Raw genomic sequence first — 20,610 nt, 5'->3', positions numbered from 1 at the left:
ACAAATTGACACTCACATCATGTACCGGACAATGTTCTAATTGAGATAGCTTCCCTTATTTATCAAAATTTTATTCTTGACTTCAGTGTCAATGAAAATTGTCTTACTATAACCTTCCGTTCTGTAATATCTTGTTTATTGTCAAGCAGAATTTTTGTCCTTAGTTCCTGTTGCCTACACAAGATCATCTTTTGGGTGCAGGCTACAATTGTTTAGAATACATCAATAAGAAATGGAACAATTAGAGAGTAAAAGTCCGACGACCAATACCGACTAAGCCATATGAGCACATTGAAAATGTTGTAATAAATTATCAGTTAAATATATTTATGTAAATTTCGGTGTCCATATACTTATGTAAGCTCCTACCATTTTATTGTAGAAATAGACGGACGCAGCAACGCGCGCCGTCGATGATCTAGTGGAAGAGAATAGCCAGGCTAAAAGAGAACAAAAGCTGGGCTGCCTACTCTTAGATTCGTCTCCCTGCCGGTCGGGCCATGCCGCTCCCTGCCGTTGCCCGTGGTGGTCATTCTTATTACATTTGTTGTTGGAGAACCCGTGGAGACGTTGTAAGACAATTCTCCCTGGCCGGATAACTGAAAAAATGGTTCTGATCGACGGTCAAATTTGATGCTCTGACTGTTCCGTCATATCCGTACGCCTGTATATATGGTTTGAAGGCCGCATATTCCAGTCTTCGAGAACTATTTTTTTTCATTATTTTTCTAGCTAAGACAGTGACTCGGTAGGAAAAGTTGGACCCAGTACTACCAGCCCCACAGGATTTCTATGCGGCTGGGCGCTGCATTTCCTTCCTCGCAGAAAACACAACAGACGGAGGAAAAAGCAAACATTGCTGTACCAATCAGTGCACCCCGTTTTGACCATTGCCCATGCGAGAGATTGAGTACCAGTTCGTTGCTTCGTCGCAGAAAATAATGACGAAGAAAGAAATGCTCGTAGCGATGCAACAATAAAGCCATGGGCAATGGTTTTCCACATGGTCCCGAACACTCCATCGTTGCTAAGAGCATCTCCAACAGCGGCGTCAAAAGACGCGCGTGCGGTAAACTGGCTTTTAGCACGTGCGAGACGTTTTCACACGCTTCAGCCTCGGCACGTTCGAGACCTAGCACGAGGCCGCCCGCGTGTACGACGCGGCGGCGTGGCGCATAGGAAGGCCTCGCGCGCAGATGAACTTCTATGATGTCTACACGCGTGAGCAGGCGCAGGCCGTCACCCCTATGCCTCGTCTTATAACAGACCAGGACCGTGAGGACCACCTCGGCAGCACCGCCGCCTCCTCATCACCGAGGAGGACGAGCGAGCCATGGCGGAGTGGCGTCGGCGCCACCCAGATGATGTTGCCGCCGAGAACGCCTTCTGGGCGGAGAGGACGGCAAGGCGCTGCGCGGAGCGGGCGGACATGCGTCGGGGGAAGACACTGTCCATATCGCTGTGCGATCTCGTTAACACCGGTGGGAAGTCATTCTTCGGGACAGACGATGAACGTTGGGATGACGTGTGGCTCGATACCTCGGATAGCACCAGCAAGGATGATGAAGATGAGGAGGAGAAAGACTCGGAGTAGGTTCTAGTTACACCGTAGTTTTTATCTAGTTGCACCATAGTTTTTTATGTAATTGCACTGTAGTTCTTTTATCTATCTATGCGATGTATGGTTTATCTATGTATTGTGAAATATCTATGTATCGTTTATCTATCTATCTATGCATATGCACCGTAGCCCAGAGTGCTTGTGCGAGAGCGCGCACTGCATTTTAACGCACCTGCTGAAGCTACACGCGCGCGCTAAATTTACCGCGGCCGCTGGAGCCAGCGCTCCCCGTCGCGCCAAAGCAGGCGATCGACATGCTGCAAACTGATTTTTAGCGCGCCACGCGTTCGGCTGCTGTTGGAGATGCTCTAAGATTCCGCACCTTGGCGCTGGAGGATGATGCTCGTTGGGCTGCTGGCTCTCGCCGGTGGCGCCCTTCTCTGCATCGACATGGCCAGCGGGCCGGCCGGCAGCGTGCCGTCGACCATCACGCGGGGCATGTTCGATTCCATGCTGGGCGACCGGAACCTGAGCGAGTGTGAGGGAGGCGCATTCTACACGTACGATGCGTTCTTGGAGGCGGCCAACGCGAGCGTGCTCGGCGGCTTCGGCACCACCGGCGAAGACGCGACCCGGCGGCGGGAGCTCGCCGGCTTCTTCGGGCAGACCTCCTTCGTAACCACCAGTTACTGCTACGTGAAAGCGATGAACCGGGCGAGCGCGCCCTACTACGGCCGAGGCCCCATACAGCTGACTACGTGAAAAATCTTCACTCTGTCTCTTGTACTTGACACTGGATGTGTACCCTATTTTTAATTACAAGATGAGCTTCAATTATTCACGATGAATATAAACTTCAATTCGGCAAAAATTGATCTAAAAAGGTTTCGTACTACTAATGCACAGTTTATAATCGCAGCGAGGACAACTACCGGCAAGCAGGGAGGGCGCTGGGTTGGACCTGCTGCGCAACCCGGACCTGGTGTCCACGAATCCCGTCGTCGCTTTCAAGACGGCCATCTGGTTTTGGATGACGGCACCGCCGGCGCCGAGTCCGTCGTGCCACGCCGTGATGACCGGCGGCTGGACGCCATCCGCCCAAGACCGCGACGCTGGGTTGCTCCCCGGGTACGGCATGACCACCTACATCCTGAACGGCAGGACGGAGTGCAACCAAACCTCCGAGACGGCCCAGGACAGGGTCAACATGTTTAAATATATTGCCTGCCTTCTTTCATCAGTTCACACTTTTGGACACACACACACACTAGCTAGCTAGTCTCTTGGGCCCAGGTCGAGCCCAGGTCGCTCCCCCGGGCGGCCCGGGAGCGAACCCTAGCCGCCGCCAGCGCAGGCCCCTCCGGCCCCTCCTTCCCTCGCCGCCGCCGGCGGACGTTGCCGGGCAAAGCCCGCGCGGCTCGGCGGCGGCGGGGCCCTTCCCTCCTCCAGCTCGAGCAGGGGCGGCGCGGGCCGTTCGTTCGGGCGGGCACTCGGCGCGGCGCTCGCGCGGGTGCGCGCACCGGCGAGGGTTGCCGTGTTCGGGATGGCGTGGCGAGGGCGCGCAAGGCGCGGTGCGGGCGCGTTCGGTCTTCGGCGGCGTAGATCGGACGCTGGATCGGGAATCGCATTGGCGGCGTCCGATCCAGATCTGAAGGCTTCCGTCTACTTCAACCAGGGCTGCCTCCGATGGTCCTGCTTTCGGCGGCCTTTGTCGTCGGAGTTGTACCCGTTTGGCGGCTGGAGGTGGGAGGTGGCTCCGGAGAAATCCGAGGCCAGCAGTGCTGGTCACGACGGCGGCGACGCCCGTGGGCGCCGTACCCTTCTTGGAGGCGCCGTCCAGATTGCCTCCTTCCCCTCTTCCTTACACCCAGCTCGTATGCCGGGCGAAAGCCCAAATCCATGCCGGATTGAGCGACAGCGGCGCTCCGGGCGTCGTCACCTTCTTGGGGGTGTCGTTCTTGGTGAGCTTGGGGTGGATGTGATGCTTTGGTTGCTTGGCGGCGGATTGGTCTTCAGAAGCCCTGCCGGTCTCGGCGGAGCGGTGCTTCATCCTACTCATGGATGGCGGCGTATCTCGGCGGCGTGGCGCAGTGGAGATTCGGCGTCCGATGTGTGGCGATGGACTCGCGCAGGAGGACGAAGCTGTCTGGTGTCGTGGTGACGTCGATAGCTGAGTGGCCAGACAAGGTAGAAGCCTCAATTTGATCTGAAGACGGACCTGTGGAAGATGGCGGCGACGACACACGAGTGCGTCTGACCGGATTATGCCCCAGACCCGGTATGTGGCTCGGCTGGGGCTTCCGAATGTGTTTCGGTTCCGGCTTTTGATGTTAGGCTTAGGTGAGTGGTCTGGGTAGTGGCCCAACTAGCACCCCTTCATCATTTTGGATAGGAGTAGCGGCATATGTTGCCAAGATGGTGGATTCAGGCACATTGTTGTAATACTTTGTAAGGTCCTTGAGAATAATCAATAAAGTGGCCGTATGCATCTCCCAGATGCAGAGGCCGGGGGTCATCCTCCTTTTCTAAAAAAAAACACTTTTGGATGAGTTGGCTGAAGCATGAATTTAATATGGTATTAGAGCCTTTTCCTCTCACATCTAGCTTCCACGAGAGAAAACCAATCTAGCATATACAGAGAGAGCCATCGAGATAACCCGCAAGAAACCATGACGGGCACCGCTCCTTCCATCGATCCATCAACTGTCGCTGGCTCCATGGGTGCCCTAGTTACCCAACCCTCCACCTCCACCTTCGCTTCGTCATCAACCAGCAGCGGCACCTCCCTCGGCTCTCCACCAACAGAGAAGTTGACAAGGACCAACTTCCTCCTTTGGAAGGCCATCATTCTCCCTCAGATCAAGGGAGCACAGATGACGCACTTCCTCGACGCTGCAAGCCCGGCGCCGCCTGCTACCCTCACCATCACCAATGATGGGAAGGAGGAGCAGGTCTTGAACTATGCCCGCACGATCTGGTACGCCGAGCAGCAACAGGTACCAGGTTATCTGATGGCATCACTTTCCCGTGAAGTTCTTGCTCAAGCGATGACTCTCCAAACACCGGCTGAAGTACGGGCGGCTATCCACGCCACCTTCGCAGCTCAAACGCAGGCGCAAGAAGTCAACAACAGAATTGCGCTTGCTAACCTCCAGAAGGGGAACTCCACCATGGCGGAGTACCTTGCCAAGATCAAGGCATTGGCAGATGAGATCGCCACCACGAGCACACCCCCCCCCGACCAATTAGGAGATGACCTCCTATGTTCTGAAAGGACTGGACCTCGAGTATAACTCCATGGTTTCAGCTCTTGCCGCCCGCGTCGAGCCCATCACCACCCCAGAGCTCTACAGCCAACTTCTCAGCTTTGAGGCACTGGTCAATCTGCTACAAGGTATGAATCATCGCCAATCTTCTGTCAACAACATCTCCCGTGGGCGTGGCAACAGGGACCGGGGCCATGGTCACCAAGGGCGTGGCCGCGGCGGTGGACATGGTGGGCGCGGTAACAGCCAGGGTCAAGTTCGCTCTGGAGGTGGCGATCATGGTGGCGGCTACAGTAATAACAACACCCACGGCTCCTCCTCCAACACTCGCCGCACCAGGTGTCAACTCTACAAGAATCTGGGCCATGAAGTCATTGGGTGCTGGCACCGCTATGATGAGGACTACGTGTAACGCCCCGGATCCGATGTGCCAGGTGTCTGCCAGTTATTCACCGTTGTTGCCATGTCATTTGCTTGCGTGTTGCATTTTATCATGTCATCATGTGCATTGCATCGCATACGTGTTCGTCTCATGCATCCGAGCATTTTCCCCGTTGTCCGTTTTGCAATCCGGCGCTCCTATGTCATCCGGCGTTCCCCTTTGGTCTTTCGTTGTGAGCGGGTGTTAAAGTTTCTCGGAATGGCCCGAGTCTTGCCAAGCGGCCTTGGTATAGCACCGGTAGACCGCCTGTCAAGTTTCGTGTCATTCGGAGGTCGTTTGATACTCCAACGGTTAACCGGGTAACCGTAAAGGCCTCTTTTGTGTGCAGCCCAACACCCCTTCCAAAGTGGCCCAAAACCCAGCAAACTCCCCTCCATGCTCTCGGTCGTTCGATCACGATCGTGTGGGCGAAAACCGCTGCCCATTTGGACTCTCCTAGCTCCCTCTACCTATAAAACTAGACCTCCCCCGAAATATTCGGGTCATTCTACCCTAACCCTAACTAAATCGCCCTCCGCCGCCACCGGACGTGTCCATCCCGCAGCCGGACACGTCCGCCGCCGCTCCTCGCCCAACCAGAAGCCGCCACGTCACCACTCCGCCGCCAGCCCTTCGCCCCCATCGCGCCGGCCCTCTCGGCCCAGATCGGGGCCCGCCCGAGCCCATCGGGGCCCGGACAAGCCCGCGCGCGCCGCCAACCGCACCGGACCGTGCCGGTCGTCCCCGCCGCCGTCGCCGTCCCTCCTCCTCCCCGTCGCCTGGCTGCCGTGCCGGCGAGCGCCGTCGCCGCGCTGCTGAGCGCGCCTCCGCCCTGCCCCATCTTCCTCTCTGCTTATCTCCCTCACCAGCTCTGTCTCTCTCTTGCAGCACGCCGCAGTCGCCGTTGTTGCCGCGTCCCACCCCTTCTCCGGCTGGATCCAGGATCCTCATCGCCGGATCTATCCATCTTCGCCATCTACGCGTCGGCCTCGCCGCTGGAGGGCCGCCCCGCCTCGCCGGAGATGCGCCGCCGCCCCTGCTTTCCCTCATTCCCTCTGGATCGAGGAGGACGACGACGAGCGCCGCTCGCTCGCGTTGACCCCGCGTCGGCCCAGCCCAGCATCGCCCCGGCCCAGCTCGACGGCCTGCCTCCTCCTTCCTGGGCCAGCCCAGTGGTGAGCAGCCCGACTAAACCGCGCCCGAGGCGTCTTTTAGTTCATCTGCGCCCGATCTGTTTTTTCAAAAAAAAAAAATGACTAAGTCCCCAGATCTGCAGTAATAACCATGCCATGTTCATAGCATTATATATCTGCATTCGTAGCTCCGTTTTGTGCGTGTAATATGTCAATTTGTTCGTCTCAACGAGTACATCATTTCATTCCATTGCATCATATTCATTTGAGGTCATACAGATGCCTGAATCATTGTTGTAAGAGTGCTTCATGATGTTTTTCTGCTGTCTGTTAACAGAACGAGCTCTTTTGTCATTTTTGCCATGATTGATGTGTGTATCCTATGAGGTTGATGTCTACATGTGTTTTGAACTATGCCATGACATCTATACAGTGGTGTATGCCATGTATTTTTGTGATCAATGTGGTGACTAGCACAAGAACGCAAACTAGGCATCGTGATGTTACTGATTTTAGTCCCCGTTCTGCTGTTATTTTCATGCCATGTAAACTTGATGCTACAGAGATATCCATGTATATTTTGAGATACTTCAGTAAGAATGTTTTGAACATATGGTTATTGTCTATCCGTTCATGCCTCTGGCTGCAATTATGGAGTAGTCTAACATGCCATTTTGTGCTCTACTTTTGCTTCAAAATGTTTCCTGGCAGATTGTTTACATGCTATTCAATTTTGCTAAGGTTGCTATAGTTGATCCTTGCATGCTATGGACTTGTTCTTGCCTTGGTTTGTTACATAAACATGCCTTCTTGCTGATGCTATGCTTATCTTGTCATGCAATGTCTTGTGGTGAGTGAATCAAGCTTGTTAAGTAGGGTACATGCTGTTACTGTTTTGCTAGGCTGAATCTGTTATTTCGTGATGCTATGTAAACATGTTGCTACTAATCATTCTATGCATAATCTGGAGATGTTCACTAAATATCTTTTGTTCTACATGTCATGCTCTATCCATCCATGACCCTGGTTGAAATTATAGATTGCTGTAGCTTGTTGTAATCTTGCTCCAAAGTTGCTTGATAATGTTGCCGTCAGCCTGTTAACATTAAGTTCAGTTGTTGCCATGTGTTTCCCTAGTGTTCCATGCACCCTATGAACTTGCTATTGCCATGCATAGCTTCACAAACATGTCTTCTTACTGTTGGTTGCCTTGCCATGCCATGTTTTGCTCTGTAGTGAGTTTCAGAAGCTCATCTACATGCCTTCATAATTCTGTTTCTGCAATGTTTGAATCTGTAATATAACTTGCTATGTTTACATGGGTGCCATCATATTTTCTGATTCTTTTTGGCTTATGGTCAGTAAAGGACATTTGATCTATGAATTTAGTAGATTCATGACATGCCTTTGTTTGCCATGATAAGTTCCTGTAACATGTTGTTTGATAGCTCTAAATATTGCAACCTGATGTTATTTTCTGCAAAGTCTGAATTGTTATTACTTGCAATCTTACCATGTGTGTTTGAGCATGTTCTAGTGATTTCTGGAGATAGCTCAGTGTTCATGTTTTGTTGTGCTTTCCCTGTACATCATGCCCATGCCTTTTGTTTTCTTGTTGAGGTCCTGTAGCATATTGTTTTGATGCTTGCAATATGCCTAGTTGTTGTTTTAGACAGCTTGTCCTTTAAACTTGTTTCATGTGTGTGTGTTGAACCGTTGCTCCGTTTTGAGTGTGCTCTATATGAAACTTGCTTGTTTTTGCATGTAGTTTCATATTATCATGTTGCATCCTTGTTTTGAGGTGTTTGCTTGATGTTTGGGTGCATTTTGCATCAATGCCATGTTTAACTTGTTTTACTCATATCTTCTAGGCCGTAGCTCCGAACTAAATGAACTTTATATGTAACTTGACTAGAATCTCATGTAGACCATCTTTGTGCATGTTAACTTGATGTTTAACTACTTGAACATAATGTTTATTCAGATCTGGACCAATTTCGAAATATGCATATGAGGACTTACCGGAATTGTTGTATGTTGTTCCCGGCCTCATTTAAACTTGCCTTGATGTGTTGCTCTTGTTTGCATCATCTCTTGTCATGAGTAGCCTCATGTAGCCTTGTCATGCATCATGCTTGTTGCGCATCATGTCATGTTCATGTGTGGTGTGTTTACTATGTTGTGTGCTTCTTTTTGATAGTTCCAGTTTCGTTGCGATCGTGAGGATTCGTTCATCTACACTTGGTTCGGCTTCATCCGTTCGTCTTCTTCATGGACTCGTTCTTCTTCCTAGCGGGATTTCAGGCAAGGTGACCGCTACCCTGGATCTCACTACTATCATTGCTATGCTAGTTGCTCGTTCTATCGCTATGCTGCGTTACCTATCTTTTGCTCATCAAGCCATCCCAAATTGCCATGAACCTCTAACCTTTGACACCTTTCCTATGCAAACCGTTGTTTGGCTATGTTACTGCTTTTGCTCAGCCCCTCTTATAGCGTTGCTAGTTGCAGGTGAAGTTGAAGATTTCTCCATGGTGGACAGGATTTTGGTTGGGATATCACAATATCTCTTATATTATTAATGCATCTATATATTTGGTAAAGGGTGGAAGGCTCGGCCTTATGCCTGGTGTTTTGTTCCACTCTTGCCGCCCTAGTTTCCGTCATACCGGTGTTATGTTCCCGGATTTTGCGTTCCTTACGCGGTCGGGTGATTTATGGGACCCCCTTGACAGTTCGCTTTGAATAAAACTCCTCCAGCAAGGCCCAACCTTGGTTTTACCATTTGCCTCACCACCACCTATATTTCCCTTGGGAGTAGTTAACCCAAGGGTCATCTTTATTACAGCCCCCCCGGGCCAATGCTTGTCTAAGTGTTGGTCCGAACCAGAGCCACTTGCAGCGCCACCTCGGGGAAACTCGAGGTCTGGTTTTAGTTGTACGTAGTGTTCATCCGGTGTTGCCCTGAGAACGAGATATGTGCAGCTCCTATCGTGATTGCCGGCGCATCGGGCGGTCTTGCTGGTCTTGTTTTACCATTGCCGAAATGTCTTGTAAACCGGGATTCCGAGTCTGATCGGGTCTTCCTGGGAGAAGGTATATCCTTCCTTGATCGCGAGAGCTTATCATGGGCTAAGTTGGGACACCCCTGCAGGGTATAGTCTTTCGGAATCCGTGCCTACGGTTATAGGCAGATGGGAATTTGTTAATGTTCGGTTGTAGATAACTTGACATCAGATCCGATTTAAAACGCATCAACCGCGTGTGTAGCCGTGATGGTCTCTTTTCGGCGGAGTCTGGAAAGTGAACACGGTTTCTGGGTTATGATTGACGTAAGTAGGAGTTCAGGATCACTTCTTGATCATTACTAGTTGACGACCGTTCCTTTTGCTCTCTCCTCACTCTTATTTGCGTATGTTAGCCACCATATATGCTTAGTCGCTGCTGCAGCCTCACCACTTTACCCCTTCCTTTCCCTTAAGCTTTGCTAGTCTTGATACCCATGGTAATGGGATTGCTGAGTCCTCGTGGCTCACAGATTACTACAACAACAGTTGCAAGTACAGGTTATGCGATGATCATGACGCGAGAGCGATGTTTGCTTGCGTTGAGTTCTTCTTCTGCTTCTTCGATCAGGGGATAGGTTCCAGGTCGGCAGCCTGAGCTAGCAGGGTGGATGTCATTTGAGTTTCTGTTTGTGATTCATCCGTAGCCGGATGATGCTCTTATGTATTGTGATGTTGTATTCGTGTGGCATTGTATGCCTTATGTATGTATCCCCATCTATTATGTAATGTTGATGTAATGATATCCACCTTGCAAAAGTGTTTCAATGTGCGGGTCTATCCTTCGTGGGACCTTCGAGTTCCTTTTGGATAGGGTCGCATATTGGGCTTGACAAGTTGGTATGAGAGCCTCGACCGACCTTAGGAGCCCCCCTTGATTGATCGTGTAGTTTGGCCGTTGTTGAGTCTAGAAGAAAACTGTTTCCGGAGTCTAGTTATATCGGAGAGTAGGAATTCTTTTTACTGCTCATCCCCTTCGTCGCTCTGGTGAGGAATCTTGACGTAGGTGTTTTGAACTACTCCTCTTCCCATTCAAATTTTTCTTTAGGATCACGCAGTTGGTTTTCCGATCGTTGTTCCTCAACTCTTTTCATCCGGTGCATTTTCGTCAAGTCGACTCGAGCCTCTTCATCATTGAGTTCAATCCTCAATTGTTTTCTTTCCCACCCGCCCACCCGTCTTCTTCTCGGAACCGGAGTCCATAATCGAGTATCCATCCTACTCGTGTGAAGTTTTTGCTCTCTCTCCTCAATGATTTCAACCGGTGTTTTCCCTTCAAGATATTCATCGATTTCCCCTTCTAGGTTGCCTTTGTTTTCCCGCCCTCCCACCCTCTTCTTACTGGAGCCTCAGTCTCTTTCGACCATCTATTTCATTCGTGTGGAACCTCTTCAGTCTTTCGTAAATTATCTCAACCGGTGAATTCTCGTCTCGTTCGTCATTCTTCATCTCTTTTCCTTTCCGGTGGACCCAATTCAAGTTTTCGGTAGATCATATTCTTTTCTTCGGCTCAAGTGTTTTCCCTGCTCGTTCGCCTCTCGCCAGTTTGTCCTTCCAGAGTGCTCAAGACATATCAAGAGTTTCGTCTGTGTTCTAATTAATTCAAGGTTGTCACCTCATTCAAATATTTCAAATGTTCCGGTGCATCATCTATCTGTTCAATAACTCTTTCCAACGGTGTTATCTCTTTCAGTGGGCCCTAACCCACAGGTATTTTCCCAGGATCTTACCTGACTCTTCTAATTTCCCCGGAGTTTTTCTCAATTCTTTTCAAGTGTGACGTAAGAATGGATTCCATCAGTCACATGCCTTTTCCAAGATCGATTTCAAATCATTTCATTGTTGGCTCAACCTCTCTGCTTTTCATTCTCCCGGAGTATATAAATCCCCTCTAACATATTTGTTCTTCTAATTCTTCCCGGTGGTTCATCCTCTTTCATCAGTCATTTTCGAATTCTTATGGTGGCTCGTTTAAGATTCTTTTTCCTTGATTATCATTTTAATTCATTCGTTCTTTTCAATCCTACCGGTGGTTCATGAAGATTCTCTCAAGTTCTGTGCTATCCCTTCTCAAGTTTGCGATATGTCCCTTCTCAATCCTTTTTCAAGAAGAATAAGTAGTATGCAAAATCCATTGTTGGTCATCAATTTAATTTGATGTAGGTTAAGCATACAATAAATCTTATTCTTATTTCATCCAAGTGAGTAATCCTTTCCTTCGGAGTTTGTTCTTGATGAATAAATTCTAGTTCCAAGTGTCTTCATCATTTCTTTTCCGGAGTTCGAATTTCCTCAGTCATTTCGTCGGAACCTCCATCTAAATCATCGCAAGGCTCATCTTATTCTTTCATCCTTCATTTTATCTCGTCATCTTTTGTTACCGGAGTTCTTCATGGTGGTTCTTCATGATTTAATTCTTTCTTCAAGAGTTCATTAAGATTCTTGTTGGCGGAGTTCAAGTATCTTTTCTACTTGCATCGTGAAGTGCAATTAATTCTCCGTCTTCTTTTGAAGTGGAGTTTCGCATGTCTTCGTTCTTCTAAGTCATCCAATCATTTCCATTTGTGGTCGGTTATCACCTCATAATTTTGAGATGTTTTCCATAAGTCCACATCAAGCTTATTCTTTCGTTATTGAATTTTCTCAACAACTACATTCAATCCTTCTAATTTCTTTTCATTCAATTTCTCTCTCAATTCTTTCCGGAGGTTTTGTGTCATGTCTTCATCAGGTATCATTCCATCCTCTCAAGCTCGTGTTCTTTTCCTTCCATGTTTCAGTCGGAGTGCTACCTAAATCCTTTCAGTCTTATTCGTTTCTTATCTCGTTTTAACCGGAGTGGTTTCATAGTCTACCTAATTTCATGAGCTTTTGATTCTCGTCATTCTCGTTGTTCCTCTCTTCTTCTCGACTGCTCTCGATTCTTTGCTTCTTCTCTTGAGTTCTTGTTTCACCCCATCCCTTTTTCTCTTCCGTCTCGGTCCTAAGATCCCGGGACGAGATCTCTTGTTAGTGGAGGAGTGTTGTAACGCCCCGGATTTGATGCGCCAGGTGTCTGCCAGTTATTCGCCGTTGTTGCCATGTCATTTGCTTGCGTGTTGCATTTTATCATGTCATCATGTGCATTGCATTGCATACGTGTTCGTCTCATGCATCTGAGCATTTTCCCCGTTGTCCGTTTTGCAATCCGGCGCTCCTATGTCATCCGGCGTTCCCCTTTGGTCTTTCGTTGTGAGCGGGTGTTAAACTTTCTCGGAATGGCCCGAGTCTTGCCAAGCGGCCTTGGTATAGCACTGGTAGACCGCCTGTCAAGTTTCGTGTCATTCGGAGGTCGTTTGATACTCCAACGGTTAACCGGGTAACCATAAAGGCCTCTTTTGTGTGCAGCCCAACACCCCTTTCAAAGTGGCCCAAAACCCAGCAAACTCCCCTCCATGCTCTCGGTCGTTCGATCACGATCGTGTGGGCGAAAACCGCTGCCCATTTGGACTCTCCTAGCTCCCTCTACCTATAAAACTAGACCTCCCCCGAAATTTTCGGGTCATTCTACCCTAACCCTAGCTAAATCGCCCTCCGCCGCCACCGGACGTGTCCATCCCGCAGCCAGACACGTCCGCCGCTGCTTCTCGCCCAACCAGAAGCCGCCACATCATCACTCCGCCGCCAGCCCTTCGCCCCCATCGCGCCGGCCCTCTCGGCCCAGATCGGGGCCCGCCCGAGCCCATCGGGGCCCGGACTAGCCCGCGCGCGCCGCCAACCGCACCGGACCGTGCCGGTCGTCCCCGCCGCCGTCGCCGTCCCTCCTCCTCCCCGTCGCCTGGCTGCCGTGCCGGCGAGCGCCGTCGCCGCGCTGCTGAGCGCGCCTCCGCCCTGCCCCATCTTCCTCTCTGCTTATCTCCCTCACCAGCTCTGTCTCTCTCTCGCAGCACGCCGCAGTCGCCGTTGTTGCCGCGTCCCACCCCTTCTCCGTCTGGATCCAGGATCCTCATCGCCGGATCTATCCATCTTCGCCATCTACGCGTCGGCCTCGCCGCTGGAGGGCCGCCCCGCCTCGCCGGAGATGCGCCGCCGCCCCTGCTTTCCCTCGTTCCCTCTGGATCGAGGAGGACGACGACGAGCGCCGCCCGCTCGCGTTGACCCCGCGTCGGCCCAGCCCAGCATCGCCCCGGCCCAGCTCGACGGCCTGCCTCCTCCTTCCTGGGCCAGCCCAGTGGTGAGCAGCCCGACTAAACCGCGCCCGAGGCGTCTTTTAGTTCATCTGCGCCCGATCTGTTTTTTCAAAAAAAAAAAAAACGACCAAGTCCCCAGATCTGCAGTAATAACCATGCCATGTTCATAGCATTGTATATCTGCATTCGTAGCTCCGTTTTGTGCGTGTAATATGTCAATTTGTTCGTCTCAACGAGTACATCATTTCATTCCATTGCATCATATTCATTTGAGGTCATACAGATGCCTGAATCATTGTTGTAAGAGTGCTTCATGATGTTTTTCTGCTGTCTGTTAACAGAACGAGCTCTTTTGTCATTTTTGCCATGATTGATGTGTGCATCCTATGAGGTTGATGTCTACATGTGTTTTGAACTATGCCATGACATCTATACAGTGGTGTATGCCATGTATTTTTGTGATCAATGTGGTGACTAGCACAAGAACGCAAACTAGGCATCGTGATGTTACTGATTTTAGTCTTCTGCTGTTATTTTCATGCCATGTAAACTTGATGCTACAGAGATATCCATGTATATTTTGAGATACTTCAGTAAGGATGTTTTGAACATATGGTTATTGTCTATCCGTTCATGCCTCTGGCTGCAATTATGGAGTAGTCTAACATGCCATTTTGTGCTCTACTTTTGCTTCAAAATGTTTCCTGGCAGATTGTTTACATGCTATTCAATTTTGCTAAGGTTGCTATAGTTGATCCTTGCATGCTATGGACTTGTTCTTGCCTTGGTTTGTTACATAAACATGCCTTCTTGCTGATGCTATGCTTATCTTGTCATGCAATGTCTTGTGGTGAGTGAATCAAGCTTGTTAAGTAGGGTACATGCTGTTACTGTTTTGCTAGGCTGAATCTGTTATTTCGTGATGCTATGTAAACATGTTGCTACTAATCATTCTATGCATAATCTGGAGATGTTCACTAAATATCTTTTGTTCTACATGTCATGCTCTATCCATCCATGACCCTGGTTGAAATTATAGATTGCTGTAGCTTGTTGTAATCTTGCTCCAAAGTTGCTTGATAATGTTGCCGTCAGCCTGTTAACATTAAGTTCAGTTGTTGCCATGTGTTTCCCTAGTGTTCCATGCACCCTATGAACTTGCTATTGCCATGCATAGCTTCACAAACATGTCTTCTTACTGTTGGTTGCCTTGCCATGCCATGTTTTGCTCTGTAGTGAGTTTCAGAAGCTCATCTACATGCCTTCATAATTCTGTTTCTGCAATGTTTGAATCTGTAATATAACTTGCTATGTTTACATGGGTGCCATCATATTTTCTGATTCTTTTTGGCTTATGGTCAGTAAAGGACATTTGATCTATGAATTTAGTAGATTCATGACATGCCTTTGTTTGCCATGATAAGTTCCTGTAACATGTTGTTTGATAGCTCTAAATATTGCAACCTGATGTTATTTTCTGCAAAGTCTGAATTGTTATTACTTGCAATCTTACCATGTGTGTTTGAGCATGTTCTAGTGATTTCTGGAGATAGCTCAGTGTTCATGTTTTGTTGTGCTTTCCCTGTACATCATGCCCATGCCTTTTGTTTTCTTGTTGAGGTCCTGTAGCATATTGTTTTGATGCTTGCAATATGCCTAGTTGCTGTTTTAGACAGCTTGTCCTTTAAACTTGTTTCATGTGTGTGTGTTGAACCGTTGCTCCGTTTTGAGTGTGCTCTATATGAAACTTGCTTGTTTTTGCATGTAGTTTCATATTATCATGTTGCATCCTTGTTTTGAGGTGTTTGCTTGATGTTTGGGTGCATTTTGCATCAATGCCATGTTTAACTTGTTTTACTCATATCTTCTAGGCCGTAGCTCCGAACTAAATGAACTTTATATGTAACTTGACTAGAATCTCATGTAGACCATCTTTGTGCATGTTAACTTGATGTTTAACTACTTGAACATAATGTTTATTCAGATCTGGACCAATTTCGAAATATGCATATGAGGACTTACCGGAATTGTTGTATGTTGTTCCCGGCCTCATTTAAACTTGCCTTGATGTGTTGCTCTTGTTTGCATCATCTCTTGTCATGAGTAGCCTCATGTAGCCTTGTCATGCATCATGCTTGTTGCGCATCATGTCATGTTCATGTGTGGTGTGTTTACTATGTTGTGTGCTTCTTTTTGATAGTTCCTGTTTCGTTGCGATCGTGAGGATTCGTTCATCTACACTTGGTTCGGCTTCATCCGTTCGTCTTCTTCATGGACTCGTTCTTCTTCCTAGCGGGACTTCAGGCAAGGTGACCGCTACCCTGGATCTCACTACTATCATTGCTATGCTAGTTGCTTCGTTCTATCGCTATGCTGCGTTACCTATCTTTTGCTCATCAAGCCATCCCAAATTGCCATGAACCTCTAACCTTTGACACCTTTCCTATGCAAACCGTTGTTTGGCTATGTTACTGCTTTTGCTCAGCCCCTCTTATAGCGTTGCTAGTTGCAGGTGAAGTTGAAGATTTCTCCATGGTGGACAGGATTTTGGTTGGGATATCACAATATCTCTTATATTATTAATGCATCTATATATTTGGTAAAGGGTGGAAGGCTCGGCCTTATGCCTGGTGTTTTGTTCCACTCTTGCCGCCCTAGTTTCCGTCATACCGGTGTTATGTTCCCGGATTTTGCGTTCCTTACGCGGTCGGGTGATTCATGGGACCCCCTTGACAGTTCGCTTTGAATAAAACTCCTCCAGCAAGGCCCAACCTTGGTTTTACCATTTGCCTCACCACCACCTATATTTCCCTTGGGAGTAGTTAACCCAAGGGTCATCTTTATTACAGCCCCCCCGGGCCAATGCTTGTCTAAGTGTTGGTCCGAACCAGAGCCACTTGCAGCGCCACCTCGGGGAAACTCGAGGTCTGGTTTTAGTTGTACGTAGTGTTCATCCGGTGTTGCCCTGAGAACGAGATATGTGCAGCTCCTATCGTGATTGCCGGCGCATCGGGCGGTCTTGCTGGTCTTGTTTTACCATTGCCGAAATGTCTTGTAAACCGGGATTCCGAGTCTGATCGGGTCTTCCTGGGAGAAGGTATATCCTTCCTTGATCGCGAGAGCTTATCATGGGCTAAGTTGGGACACCCCTGCAGGGTATAGTCTTTCGGAATCCGTGCCTACGGTTATAGGCAGATGGGAATTTGTTAATGTTCGGTTGTAGATAACTTGACATCAGATCCGATTTAAAACGCATCAACCGCGTGTGTAGCCGTGATGGTCTCTTTTCGGCGGAGTCTGGAAAGTGAACACAGTTTCTGGGTTATGATTGACGTAAGTAGGAGTTCAGGATAACTTCTTGATCATTACTAGTTGACGACCGTTCCTTTTGCTCTCTCCTCACTCTTATTTGCGTATGTTAGCCACCATATATGCTTAGTCGCTGCTGCAGCCTCACCACTTTACCCCTTCCTTTCCCTTAAGCTTTGCTAGTCTTGATACCCATGGTAATGGGATTGCTGAGTCCTCGTGGCTCACAGATTACTACAACAACAATTGCAAGTACAGGTTATGCGATGATCATGACGCGAGAGCGATGTTTGCTTGCGTTGAGTTCTTCTTCTGCTTCTTCGATCAGGGGATAGGTTCCAGGTCGGCAGCCTGACCTAGCAGGGTGGATGTCATTTGAGTTTCTGTTTGTGATTCATCCGTAGCCGGATGATGCTCTTATGTATTGTGATGTTGTATTCGTGTGGCATTGTATGCCTTATGTATGTATCCCCATCTATTATGTAATGTTGATGTAATGATATCCACCTTGCAAAAGTGTTTCAATGTGCGGGTCTATCCTTGGTGGGACCTTCGAGTTCCTTTTGGATAGGGTCGCATATTGGGCTTGACAAGTTGGTATGAGAGCCTCGACCGACCTTAGGAGCCCCCCTTGATTGATCGTGTAGTTTGGCCGTTGTTGAGTCTAGAAGAAAACTGTTTTCGGAGTCTAATTATATCGGAGAGTAGGAATTCTTTTTACTCCTCATCCCCTTTGTCGCTCTGGTGAGGAATCTTGACGTAGGTGTTTTGAACTACTCCTCTTCCCATTCAAATTTTTCTTTAGGATCACGCAGTTGGTTTTCGGGTCGTTGTTCCTCAACTCTTTTCATCCGGTGCATTTTCGTCAAGTCGACTCGAGCCTCTTCATCATTGAGTTCAATCCTCAATTGTTTTCTTTCCCACCCGCCCACCCGTCTTCTTCTCGGAACCGGAGTCCATAATCGAGTATCCATCCTACTCGTGTGAAGTTTTTGCTCTCTCTCCTCAATGATTTCAACCGGTGTTTTCCCTTCAAGATATTCATCGATTTCCCCTTCTAGGTTGCCTTTGTTTTCCCGCCCTCCCACCCTCTTCTTACTGGAGCCTCAGTCTCTTTCGACCATCTATTTCATTCGTGTGGAACCTCCTCAGTCTTTCGTAAATTATCTCAACCGGTGAATTCTCGTCTCCTTCGTCATTCTTCATCTCTTTTCCTTTCCGGTGGACCCAATTCAAGTTTTCGGTAGATCATATTCTTTTCTTCGGCTCAAGTGTTTTCCCTGCTCGTTCGCCTCTCGCCAGTTTGTCCTTCCAGAGTGCTCAAGACATATCAAGAGTTTCGTCTGTGTTCTAATTAATTCGAGGTTGTCACCTCATTCAAATATTTCAAATGTTCCGGTGCATCATCTATCTGTTCAATAACTCTTTCCAACGGTGTTATCTCTTTCAGTGGGCCCTAACCCACAGGTATTTTCCCAGGATCTTACCTGACTCTTCTAATTTCCCCGGAGTTTTTCTCAATTCTTTTCAAGTGTGACGTAAGAATGGATTCCATCAGTCACATGCCTTTTCCAAGATCGATTTCAAATCATTTCATTGTTGGCTCAACCTCTCTGCTTTTCATTCTCCCGGAGTATATAAATCCCCTCTAACATATTTGTTCTTCTAATTCTTCCCGGTGGTTCATCCTCTTTCATCAGTCATTTTCGAATTCTTATGGTGGCTCGTTTAAGATTCTTTTTCCTTGATTATCATTTTAATTCATTCGTTCTTTTCAATCCTACCGGTGGTTCATGAAGACTCTCTCAAGTTCTGTGCTATCCCTTCTCAAGTTTGCGATATGTCCCTTCTCAATCCTTTTTCAAGAAGAATAAGTAGTATGCAAAATCCATTGTTGGTCATCAATTTAATTTGATGTAGGTTAAGCATACAATAGATCTTATTCTTATTTCATCCAAGTGAGTAATCCTTTCCTTCGGAGTTTGTTCTTGATGAATAAATTCTAGTTCCAAGTGTCTTCATCATTTCTTTTCCGGAGTTCGAATTTCCTCAGTCATTTCGTCGGAACCTCCATCTAAATCATCGCAAGGCTCATCTTATTCTTTCATCCTTCATTTTATCTCGTCATCTTTTGTTACCGGAGTTCTTCATGGTGGTTCTTCATGATTTAATTCTTTCTTCAAGAGTTCATTAAGATTCTTGTTGGCGGAGTTCAAGTATCTTTTCTACTTGCATCGCGAAGTGCAATTAATTCTCCGTCTTCTTTTGAAGTGGAGTTTCGCATGTCTTCGTTCTTCTAAGTCATCCAATCATTTCCATTTGTGGTCGGTTATCACCTCATAATTTTGAGATGTTTTCCATAAGTCCACATCAAGCTTATTCTTTCGTTATTGAATTTTCTCAACAACTACATTCAATCCTTCTAATTTCTTTTCATTCAATTTCTCTCTCAATTCTTTCCGGAGGTTTTGTGTCATGTCTTCATCAGGTATCATTCCATCCTCTCAAGCTCATGTTCTTTTCCTTCCATGTTTCAGTCGGAGTGCTACCTAAATCCTTTCAGTCTTATTCGTTTCTTATCTCATTTTAACCGGAGTGGTTTCATAGTCTACCTAATTTCATGAGCTTTTGATTCTCGTCATTCTCGTTGTTCCTCTCTTCTTCTCGACTGCTCTCGATTCTTTGCTTCTTCTCTTGAGTTCTTGTTTCACCCCATCCCTTTTTCTCTTCCGTCTCGGTCCTAAGATCCCGGGACGAGATCTCTTGTTAGTGGAGGAGTGTTGTAACGCCCCGGATTTGATGCGCCAGGTGTCTGCCAGTTATTCGCTGTTGTTGCCATGTCATTTGCTTGCATGTTGCATTTTATCATGTCATCATGTGCATTGCATTGCATACGTGTTCGTCTCATGCATCTGAGCATTTTCCCCGTTGTCCGTTTTGCAATCCGGCGCTCCTATGTCATCCGGCGTTCCCCTTTGGTCTTTCGTTGTGAGCGGGTGTTAAACTTTCTCGGAATGGCCCGAGTCTTGCCAAGCGGCCTTGGTATAGCACCGGTAGACCGCCTGTCAAGTTTCGTGTCATTCGGAGGTCGTTTGATACTCCAACGGTTAACCGGGTAACCGTAAAGGCCTCTTTTGTGTGCAGCCCAACACCCCTTCCAAAGTGGCTCAAAACCCAGCAAACTCCCCTCCATGCTCTCGGTCGTTCGATCACGATCGTGTGGGCGAAAACCGCTGCCCATTTGGACTCTCCTAGCTCCCTCTACCTATAAAACTAGACCTCCCCCGAAATTTTCGGGTCATTCTACCCTAACCCTAGCTAAATCGCCCTCCGCCGCCACCGGACGTGTCCATCCCGCAGCCAGACACGTCCGCCGCCGCTTCTCGCCCAACCAGAAGCCGCCACATCATCACTCCGCCGCCAGCCCTTCGCCCCCATCGCGCCGGCCCTCTCGGCCCAGATCGGGGCCCGCCCGAGCCCATCGGGGCCCGGACTAGCCCGCGCGCGCCGCCAACCGCACCGGACCGTGCCGGTCGTCCCCGCCGCCGTCGCCGTCCCTCCTCCTCCCCGTCGCCTGGCTGCCGTGCCGGCGAGCGCCGTCGCCGCGCTGCTGAGCGCGCCTCCGCCCTGCCCCATCTTCCTCTCTGCTTATCTCCCTCACCAGCTCTGTCTCTCTCTTGCAGCAC

General features: G+C 48.5%; 1 pseudogene; it reads left to right on the top strand.

Moving 5' to 3' along the window:
• Nucleotides 1-1,957: 1,957 nt before the first annotated feature.
• LOC119292922 overlaps nt 1,958-20,610 on the top strand; it is a 36,073-nt pseudogene continuing 17,420 nt past the window's right edge.

Source organism: Triticum dicoccoides, chromosome 4B (genome assembly GCF_002162155.2).
Source record: "Triticum dicoccoides isolate Atlit2015 ecotype Zavitan chromosome 4B, WEW_v2.0, whole genome shotgun sequence".
Taxonomy (NCBI): Eukaryota; Viridiplantae; Streptophyta; class Magnoliopsida; order Poales; family Poaceae; genus Triticum; species Triticum dicoccoides.
The sequence above is the reverse complement of the archived record's forward strand: the minus strand, read 5'-3'. Positions and strand labels throughout refer to the sequence as shown.